General features: G+C 46.8%; 1 protein-coding gene across 4 annotated transcripts in view; it reads right to left on the reverse strand.

Annotated features, from left to right (window-relative positions):
* Window positions 1–8904, reverse strand: part of LOC105559994 (polypeptide N-acetylgalactosaminyltransferase 5) — a 25818-nt gene extending 16914 nt beyond the window's left edge. Inside the window, exon 1 of one of the 4 annotated variants that reach the window (XM_012008702.1) lies at window positions 8727–8904. The gene's annotated coding sequence lies outside the window, so the exon portion shown is untranslated. Of the gene's footprint in view, window positions 1–8105; window positions 8336–8726 lie in introns of those variants that run through there. The other 3 variants (XM_012008698.1, XM_012008701.1, XM_012008700.1) reach the window with 3 other exon arrangements.
* Window positions 8905–11407: the final 2503 nt, after the last annotated feature.

The raw sequence follows: 11407 nt of genomic DNA on the forward strand, positions 1-11407 counted from the left end.
GCGAGATGTGCGCATAGCAATATCGATCGCCAGGCGGTCACATTTTGCCACGCACTCGAATTGGGCGGTAGGCCGGCCTAAGACAACGATTTTTAATAATTAATTACTCGTTAACTATTACGAAAATTGCAAAATGGCACAGGACTTTTCCGTTCATCTCGATCCGTTCTACCTTCTCAAAAATTTTGTCGGATATGGAAAGACTCACCCTGTATATCGAAGCGTTGTACTATATACTTCGATATTATGTCTTTTCGAAGACAAATTAGAAAGATAATGTTCCTCGAGAAGTTGCATTGTAATTTAATTTTGCAAAGTGCGAGATAGTGTTACAGCTAGATAAAATACTTTCAATTCTGCCGGTTTATCTCCGACGGATTTGCTCCGAAATCTGTGCGGTCCATGACTCGACAAGTGATATCAACATAGAAATACGGCGATTTTCACACCTTCGATAGCGATTTTTACGATGCACTTACTCGCGCAACCTGATTTTCTTTAAGGTTTCTTGTTACGCGGCTCGTTCGCGAGCAGCGCTTATCATTTGCGAGCGGGGCAATATAACCGTCACTCAATCTCCCCAAAATTCGTTGATCATCGACGAGGAGTTTACCGACCAAGTTAGATTTTATGAATTGTCTGACCAAACTCGAACTCGGTCTCGCAGAAAGCAAACGTACAAGGGTGACAATCGAGAAGTTACTGAAACTAATAATTAGTTATTGTGTAACGAACGGACAGATTGTAATCGAATCGAACACTCTGCAAGAGAAACATTTATTCCTATTAGCATACGTAGCAAAAAAAAACACATTTATGAATGTGTATAAATATAAAAGTAAATATTATGAAAAGTTAAAAATTTAGCTTTTTATTTGTCTGTTAGCGTTTTAAGTTACGTGGTGCATTGCTGCACATTTAAAGGATCTCGGTGTGGGTGGTCATATCTACGAAAAGAATTTACCAAGGAATTTACCTAAACTTCTTCAAAGACACAGTTACAATTATTAATTTTAGAAAGTCTTTTTAACGCTGTTCAAAAGCGCCTCAATTATTGTGCGAGTTCAGCTGATTATCATTTTGAAATCGTATATCACTCTAGCTCAGAGTTTAGTATCTCTTTTTAAAAGATACAGTTACTATCAGTTTCTTTTGCCGGAAAAATCATTCAGGGCAGAAATTCACATTCAAAACTTTTATCTGTATCTCTTCACCGAATCCATTGAAAATTTATCTGTATCTTTGATGATAAAAGTCAAGATACCAAGCTCTGCGCTAGCCATACAATTAGTCGAGATGTCGGCCTCTCTTATAACATTTATTTATACGAGTTTATGTATATTTCCTTGGGCGCTATGTGCTAATAAAGAATGGCAGGCTTCTCTTGTGCAATGTAGTATTTTAATCCACTCATTACGGAACATTATTGCAGCTATCTAGCTAGTTTCAATAGCATCCCGATTGTCACGTCGCGTAGATTAAATACCTGCGCGAGAATTAAATACCGATTATGACAAAATGGATTCTCGATTCTTTACGATGTCCCGGCATTCAATCGTCAAGGCCTGAACAGAAAGATTGTTGTAACTGTTTACGATTCCGCCGTAATACGTAATGCGGCGTTTACAATGAGACTTTAAGACGCAAGATTTAAGAAATTAATCAATCATAGTCGAATGTGTGAGGAGAATTGTCGTAGACGTATGTCGGATCCCTCGCCTTGCGTCGCGAATTCTTTGTGCGTTGACTTTCGACACTGACTAAAGGCCGAATCAGACTGGCAATTGTCGACGCGGATTGGATTGGGATTGGCGATTGCCCTCTGGCCAATAAGAGTCCATTAAATCGCTGGCTGCTTTACTCTCATTGGCTAGAAGATAATCGCCAATCCCAATCCAATCCGAGTTCGGCAATTGCTAGCCTGATTCGGTCTTTACGCGACTTAAGTCTTAACGACGGAATCGTAAATGGTTACGACAATCTTTCTGCTTACAGTGTCGCTTACAAAATAACGGCTGCTCAGTTTCAACACCTTTGCCGATTTTCGCCCCGTGTACGTACGCGAGAAATTAAGCATTCCCGGGATTTATGACGGGACGGGTTGCCCGATCATCCACCGGCGCGGCGGATCGTCGTGACATTTAATTTTCGCCGCGAGTAACGTGGTCATGACAGCACAAATGCCACAAAAAGGTCATGGAAAAATGGGTCTTCGCGGCGAGCGTCCTTGCGAAGCGGCTTAGGCTCGTACTCGTCGAGTCACGCGTGTCTCCCGTTGTGCGCTAATCACGCCGTTCTTCTGATTGTACGAGACCGTGCGCGCGCGCGCGCACGGAGAACCTTTCACTCGTTTCATGAATCACTACCGAAGTGCGCCGTTAATTAAGTATCGTTTCTCCCCGGCGCGCTGGAGAAACAGTGACGTAAATAGCGCGTACCGGGGATCAGTAGCGTCATCCATCAAGAATACCATCTGCCGGGAGATGCGGCGCGCACGGGGAGATGTAGCCCGTGTCGTGTAAACGGTGATTTCACTAATGTTTCACCGTCGCTGCGGCGGTTTAGCCGCAGAAGCAGCTTCTCCACGGTGGAAAATCTCACCGGGATCCTCGACATGTGTCGCTCGGCGTATTTCGTGCGATCAACTAACCGAGCCGGGTATACACCGTGCCACAATGCACTTGGAATTAATCGAGTTTCAACAATTAATTCCAAGGCACGACGGTCGAACGGTTTCGAAAGTCTAGGCCGAGCCTCGCACTTAACACCTCAACCGCGATGATTCACGGCTCTGAGGAGAGATCGTCAAGGGACGATTTCGTTATTTACGGTTCAAGCTGGACGAAACTGATGGGCGATCGACTCGTCCGCGCGAGATCGCTATCGCGACTCCGAGTGGCGATTGCGCTAAGGATATTTCCCGCGCACACGCGGAACTCCGGAGAGTGAGGCAATCGCGGGCGGTGCATGAAATGCTCGAATACGCGAAAAAAAAAATTAATTGTGATAAGGGCGATAGGAGCATATGACGGATAATACGATATTTAACAATGTGTTTATGATACGATGGAAAGAACCAGTTTAGTTTTTTGAAAATATAAATGTCGTCATGATTAATTTGAAGTCAGACATAACGGCGTTAGTTTTTTCAAGTGCTCCCAGGTTTATTCTCTCAAGGAAACACATGAGAAAACTAAAGGTGGTTGCACTCTAAATTAAAAGTCTCAAAAATCTTCTGAAAATATGGGAAAAAAAATTAATTCAAATATTGTAGCATGTCTGTGAACGCTCAAATCAACGATGCGCCTTCCAACGCATAGGTTAAACACATCTCGTCTATCACTAAAAATGAGGTTAAGCTTTTCTTGCCACCTGCTAACCGTAGCTGTTCTGCATTTTTCTTTCCTTAATAATTGTTTTTTTTTTGCTAACAAATCTACCTTTATTTCGTAAAGGAAGATATCCTTCGCTCGATATTATTTACTATTAATATTTCAGATAGAACAATTTTATATATACTGTGATGCTTATTAAATGAATTTCACTTTGATTTATGGAGTCAGGGTACACCGTAAGCAGCGAGACTTAAGACTTAAGAATGTCAACCAATCGAGATTTTCAGCGTTGCCCCAAGTGTCAAAATGGCTGCTTGCGTTCTCGACTCTCATTGATCGTTTCTCTTAAGTCTTGAGTTTTTTTCGTGCGTCCGGGCCTGCACTCTCTCACGCTATCGGACGGTCGGGCACGGTCGTCGTGGAGGCGCGTGCGACACAATCTCGGACATCTCCCCACGCTTTCCAGAGCTCGGGCGCGACGTGAGAACGCGAGGCTAGCGGTCCCCGGGAGGGCCGTCGTTATCGCAACCCCCTCGCACGGCCGAACGGTCCCCCGCGCGGGGCCCGTCGAGACGCGGGCTCGCTCGCGGCACGCGTTACAAAACGGCGGCGCGGCCTTGAGGCGAGTTTCTCCGAGCGGTAGCCCGTCGCGAGTATCACCGAGGGCACTCCGTACGAGCCTGGAGGACGGATAACGGACGGACAGGTGCGCCGCATTCCTGCAAACGGTGCGCACCGGCTGCACCGTCGTCGTCATCGACGGCGACGATGACGGGGCGACTTCTCTCCGCCACGAGAGTCTTCCTCTCGTCCCGTGCGAAACGCGCGGACCGGATAAAAGGAAACCGCGGGCGAATACGTGCGGGAATGCCGGGGTCGGACTTGCCGTCGGTTTGCGTATGCCGGGGAGCGTGCTCCTCGATTTTACGTGGCGATCGAACGAAACGAGCGGCGAGGATGCCCGAAATCCGGATGCTTTCACTCGACGGCGCATTCGCTACGACATTGCCTCGGCCCACCTTTCCGGCGGGAACTTGAAAACTAATTTCGAAGCTGGGAAGATTAAGTTTCGAACTCTCTCGAACTCTCTCTCTCGCGAGTTCTTGAAAAAAGGCAGAAAAAATAGTCGAAGTCCGCCGTTGTACCGAGGCTCTTCGATCGTGGACCGCGAAAATGGGGACGAAAGGGAATTAGCGAGCGCCGGGAAGGAGGACAATAGCGTTCGTTTGCATATTACAGAGAAAGCACGAGTGGCATGGACGTTGAGGTATGAACGAAATCTTCGCGGTATCTTCGCGTATCGCTGTACATTTTCAGGTCGGCGATCGACGCCGCTCGGACTCACTGACACGTGAGAAATCGTTGGCCCAATCACTCGCGCCCGCCTCCCGATTAATCTCACGGGAGCGTTTTTTCCTCTCTCGGCTTGGATTGCGGGACGCGGGAAATTGCGTTTACCCCTTCGGCCGGGATGTAAAAAAAAAGTTTAACGCTTTAACGCTTCGCAGACTCGGGCCGAGTCTGAAGACGGGGTTCGCGGGAGGCGTATACGGCCAGGCAGATCTCCGCCGAGTCTCATTAAGAATCGCAAACATTTAAAGCGGAGCGCGCGGGCGAGCGCGTTTTGTTCCCTTCTCCGCCCCCCCCCCCCCCCACCTCCGGCCCCTCTGTTCTTATATTACGGGCTATCTCTTTGCAGCACGACCGGCTCCAGTAAGCCACGGCCCGTCTGTTTTGCTTAACTTGATTTTTAGCTCACGGCACAGCGTGGGATGGAGACCTCAGCAGCTGACCTGGTTCCGATAGATCGATTTCGGCGCGACGCATCTCACGAGCATTCCTGAACCGCCGCGCTATCGCGCGCGCGGTATCAGCCACCAATACCTATCGCCCACGAATTATATTTGTCCGCGCAGGTAGAAAGGGACGGAGGGAGGGAAGGGAGAGAGAGAGAGTGAGAGAGGCGGGGGAGGAGGGACGGTGGTATTTTCTTCTATTTTTTAAAACACGGCACCGGCAAATTGGAGCAGCCAATGTCATTTCACGGTTGGGAGAAACGGAGAAGAAAAAGAGGTAAAATGTCCTTATGATTTCCGTATACGGGAAGGGGCGTTTGGAAAAAGGATATCGGACAAATCGAGATCAAAGTTGATCGCGACGCGGAGTTAGGCGAGGTCGGTCCCGCGGGCAGAATGAGTTAGTGGAGTGGCTCTAAGTAGCGCCCGAAGGCGCTCTGCTTAGATCGAACGTGTTACATGAATGAAACCGGACGGCGACGCTTAGCGGTGAATGTAGAACAAGTATGCGAAGTAATGCGGTAATGCTGGACGTCTCTGCGCGTAAAATAATAATAATGTACAGGTACACACATTTTCCCACGTGCGCCGCAACTTTTATGATACAAAGTAACATTTTTTGTACCCCCCCCCTCTCTCTCTTTTTCTCTCTCGCGTCGAAAAATCCGCATAAATATTCAATCGCGCAAACACGAATAATTTATTTAAATCGACTATTTGGTTATGATTCAACGGGCATATTGATATTAATTAATTCCCTCTGATAATTTTTTTATCCAACAGGATTCATACGACTCGAATTTGTTCTATTGAATATCATTATAAGCTAACAGGGTTAATGTTAATAAATTAATATTAATTCTGCGACGTGAATTTTGAATAAAATTCTCTTCATACCTCACCTCATTTTCACGCGTATCTTTCTATTCGTTCTAAATTCTCTCGTGAAATATCCGATTTAAAACGGGGGGGGGGAGGGACAATCCCCGCGAAATAAAATATATAATTCTTTTCCGTGGTCGTCGACCGTTATCTCTCGAAGTGGATTGCTCTCCGCGCGATCTGGAGTTAAAAAGCACATTTGTTTATACGGAAAAGAGAACAGATTCCGCGACTAGTATCCCTTTTTCGAGGATGGCTAACCGGCGGCACTGGCGCAAGAAATACATCGCGCGCGCGCACGTACGAAATTTACGTATCAGATTTTCCAAATTGAAGTTTTACCATGCCTCGGTGGTCGAATTGGTGAGACGCCCGCCTAGAGAGTAAGGGAAGTCCGGGTTCCAACCCTGGCTGAGGTAATAGTTCTCGCAATAAATTATCTACATTGGTCGGTTAATTAATAAATGTGCCCGAGTCGAAATTTTGGCCCTATGTTGAACCTGTAATTCTATTATACAGTAGAACCCAAGACAGCAAAAGAGGTCGAACCGCAAGTACAAAATTGACTCCTACTTTAAAACTGACAGTGTCGGAAATTTCTACTTTTGCCAATTTAGCATGAAAGTAGGTCCTTTTAAGTAGGAGCTAAAGTAAATTTTTAGAATTAAAGATTCAAGGGAGGAGTAAAATAATACAATGTCGTCAAAGTACGTTATTGCTGGTCTATGTAGGTGTATAGATCAGCTAAGTAGGTGTAAATTATTCTTAAAAGTGTCCAACTTCCGAGTCAAAATTTTGACCCTATGTTGAACCTGTAATTCTATAATATAGTAGGACCGAAGACAGCAAAAGAGGTCGAACCGCAAGTACAAAATTGACTCCTACTTTAAAACTGACAGTGTCGGAAATTTCTACTTTTGCCAATTTAGCATGAAAGTAGGTCCTTTTAAGTAGGAGCTAAAGTAAATTTTTAGAATTAAAGATTCAAGGGAGGAGTAAAATAATACAATGTCGTCAAAGTACGTTATTGCTGGTCTATGTTATAGGTGTATAGATCAGTTAAGTAGGTGTAAATTATTCTTAAAGTGTCCACCTTCCGAGTCAAAATTTTGACCCTATGTTGAACCTGTAATTCTATTATACAGTAGGACCCAAGACAGCAAAAGAGGTCGAACCGCAAGTACAAAATTGACTCCTACTTTAAAACTGACAGTGTCGGAAATTTCTACTTTTGCCAATTTAGCATGAAAGTAGGTCCTTTTAAGTAGGAGCTAAAGTAAATTTTTAGACTTAAAGATTCAAGGGAGGAGTAAAATAATACAATGTCGTCAAAGTACATTATTGCTGGTCTATGTAGGTGTACGGATCAGTTAAGTAGGTGTAAATTATCCTTAAAAGTATGAAAATAGAACCGAAATTTCGACTCGGGTGGCCAGCTGGGGTCGAACGGAATTTGGAATTTTATTATTAACACTGGCAATTTGAAGAGAGTAATCTTTGAATTTTTAATCCTTAGAATCGGGGGATCAGCTCCTCCCCGCGTTCCCCGTCTTCCTTTTTACCGGCGCGCGGGAAAGGGACGCGCGCGGCGCGCAAACACGCCTTTCGCGAGAGAATTGAATCCTCGGCGGAATCCGGATTGGCCGCGCGAATTCGACACGCGTCTCCGGTTCCGGCGAGCGGATCTCACGCAGGGCGTGTACCGGGGCACGGACCCCCGGGAACAAGCGGCGCGCGAGCGTCGCATTCGTAATCCCCCGGTATCGGTGACAGCCCGGCGCGGCGCGGCGCCGAGATTCGTCGCTTTTCGGCGCGATCGCGCGCTTACTCCGTCGCGCGCCGCGAAGAGGACGCGCCGCCGTGACCGGCGAACCGGTTCGCGGCGGTGAGCAAGAGGATCGCCTGCGTCGATCCACCACGTCGCGCCGGCGGAATCGGCGCGCGCGCGCGCGCACGCATACTCGCGCGAGCGACGGGAGAGCGACACGTAAGACACGGGTCCTCTTCGCGCCACGCGTTTGACGCCCAGAGACGTGGCAGCGCGCTTCCACGAACTTTCTTCACTGAGACGTACGTGGGATCGAACACTCACGCGCTCTCTCTCTCTCTTTCTCGCGCGCGCAGTCCGTGTTATCTCGAGCGGAAGGTGCTAACCAGGGCCGATACAGATTCTCCTCGATGGCAAGAGGGACACCGGGGCTCTCTCTCGCTCTCTCTCTCTCCCCAGGAATGAACTTTCCCGGCCCGCGGTATCTGGAGCGCCCGCCCGGAGCGAATCTCGCAGGAACGGCACTGCTTCGTTAACTTTGCCGGATTAGTGTCAATTACTCCGGCGGCGGACTCGCGACGCCGCGCGGGTCCCGCGGATCACGATCGCGGACGCCTCGTGCGCGAGAGCTGCGCGCGGATCGCGGCTTCGCGACGGGACGGGACGGGGACGGGACGATCGCGGGCTAAGGCCGGGGCGACCGATCGTTACGCGCCTCCGGTGCGGACTAGGGTTCGGCCAGCTCGTTCCGTCGGCCGAGAGCGATCGCGAGAAACGCAGCGGGACGTTGGATGTAGCGTGCGCGCGTGAGAGACGGTCGCGGGGTAACGCTCTCTCTCTCTCTCTCTCTCCTCCCCCCCCCTCTCATCTTCCTTCTTTCTCCCTCGCTAGACGGCTGGTCGATTCCACGCCGCTGATCGCGCTTCTCGTCCCGTCGATACGCACCTTCTTCCCTCTCGGTGGCCCGGTGGCGGCTAACGGCGCGGTGCAGGTGCGGAAGGAAGCTCGCGGCCGTGCATCCCCGACGTCCGTCGTCTCGCACTAAACGGAGGATACGCCTGGCATCGCGTGGCGCGGCGCGGCGCGGCGCGGTGCGGCGCGGAACGGTGCGGAGCGGAGCGTAAGCGGAGCAATGAGCGCGCCGAGGTTAGGGCCGTCGCGAGGAGTGGGGGGGGACGACACCTGTTCGACGTACGCGGCAGCGCCTTCGCGGGAGCGCCAACGCCGCGCGCGATCGGCCAGGGTATCGATATACGCGCCGGGCGCGCGGGATATATCGAGAGTCGGGAAGCGCGATCGTACAGCTCGCGATTTATCGACGCGACTCGGCGCTGCTGTTCCCGCCACGATCCCGCCCGCGTTCCGTTCCACACGGGGCTTGTGACGTAAATTTCAATCAGCGTTACGCGTTTATTTTGCATATTGCGTTTGTATTGCACGCACGGAATAATGTATAAATTAGAAAATGGATAACACAATGCAGGGAGGATAATAAGGTTTTGAATTGTTAACGTGTATATTTCGGCATCGATATTAAAAGTGTTTCGAATGAAATATTAAATGTCGAAGGTAGATGACGGCGCGTCAAATTTTCATTGCGCTACCGGCTGTGAGATTAAAATGCTCGACACTGTTATTTTGTGCCCGAACGAGCAACTAAAAATGCGATAACTTTTTTAATAGCTAATTCGGCAGCTTGCACCGGTGCGCACTGCGGCTTGTTTACGGTCGTTAAAAGAAATAGTCACGCTCGGTTTTTCGTAATAACAAAAATCGAAAGTCGCGGCTAGTGTGTTACACGGGCGAAAATAGGAAATATTATAAGATTAATATCGATTTCGATTCGAATTACAAAAAATTACATCAATTGTTTATCAGTCAATTCCTGTGATTAAGAAATACTTAAGCCAACGGCACACGTACTATTTTTTTCTACTGGATTACTTACGAGAGCCAATCAGGTTTCAGCTTTGAGTCACCTGATCAGAAACTCTGCATTCTGATTGGCTCTCGTAAGCAATCCAGTAGGAAAAATAGTGTCGTGTGCCGTTGGCTTTAGCCAGTGAATTCGCCAACGGCACGCGATACTACTTTTCCTCTTAATTGGCTTTATAGAAATGCAAAACTCTTTTGCGGAATTAAAGTACGCAGCGAAATCTAGACTGTGCTGGTCGACTTTATGTAAAAAACTAAAAAAAACTTAAACATTTCACTAATTTTTTGGTATACTTGACGACAATATTTGCTTGATACAAGAATTCTGCAATAAATGTATACAAAATGAGACCAGCATACTCTAGGGACAGCATATAAGAACAATATCGTGCAGTTGGAACTAAGATTAAGAGGATCCTATAGCCATCTTTTTTACCGACACAGTCAAATATAGTTTTTGCGCTTGTAATTCTTTTTCTTAGCTTTTATGCACGAAATAATACCAGGACAAAGTTGCGCACCGCATAGCAAAACATACTTAAAACAGAATGTCTAATGAAAAAGATATTGGTATTTGAAATTTTCAATTCTTTAATCGCGAGCAATTTGAAATTGGCTTTATAAAATTACAAAATTCTGCCACACCATTGTAGTACGCATAAAAACAAAGCGGGGGGTTTTCGACTTTATATAAAGTACGAAGAGAAATTAAAAATATCGCTTTACAAGTAATTGCGGTTAGGGTTAGGTGACAGCGTCACACGCTGATATTTTCAATTTCTCTTCGTTCTCTTAAGGGGATGCTGGAGTGATTCTGCACTTTTGCACCTTTCTAACCTAAAAACTGTCAGTTCGCGGAATCATTTGTGTAATATACAAATTAAATGGCTTACGTGTATAGATCGAAAGCAGCTTAATTGCTACTCCGGCCAAATGAAAGAACAATATGGCATCACTGAAACTAAGTTTGTAAGTCTAATAAGAAATAATAGTGAGCAACACATACATATACAGTACATGTAGTATGTTGTTGCTCACTATTATTTTTTATTAGACTTACAAACTTATAGCGTTTTCGATTTTCTGACTCGACCCGACCCAGAGTCAGAAAAGTTTGATCAAAAGCAAGATTTGAACCACAATTTCTGCAAAAATCTTACTTTCGATCAAACTTTTCTGACTCGGAGTCGGGTCGAGTCAGCAAATCGAAAACGCTATTAGTTTCAGTGATGTCATATTGTTCTTTAATTTAGCCGGAATAGCAAGCTGCTTTCCATCATCTGTACACGTGCCATTTAATTTGTGTATTACACAAATCTTTCCACGAAACAGACAGTTTTAAGTGCAAAAGGTACGAAAGTGCAGAATCACTCCAGCATCCCCTTAAACGATCATCATTGCCTGTGTCCAGCAGAAGTTAGCGCTTGCTAAGCGCTTTGCCTTCATTGGATTATACTTTCAGATCTGTGCTGAAATAGAGCTATTCTTCTAGATCTATCCAATCAGCATAAAGCGCTTATTAAGCGCTAACTTCTGGAGAACACAGCCATTGCCTGTGTCCAGCAGAAGTTTGCGCTTGCTAAGCGCTTTGCGTTCATTGGATTATACTTTCAGATCTGTGCTGAAATAGAGCTATTTTTCTAGATCTATCCAATCAGCATAAAGCGCTTATTCTTAGCTAACTTCGGCAG

Source organism: Vollenhovia emeryi, unplaced genomic scaffold (assembly GCF_000949405.1).
Source record: "Vollenhovia emeryi isolate VEMERY1.0 unplaced genomic scaffold, V.emery_V1.0 DF939246.1, whole genome shotgun sequence".
Lineage (NCBI taxonomy): Eukaryota > Metazoa > Arthropoda > Insecta > Hymenoptera > Formicidae > Vollenhovia > Vollenhovia emeryi.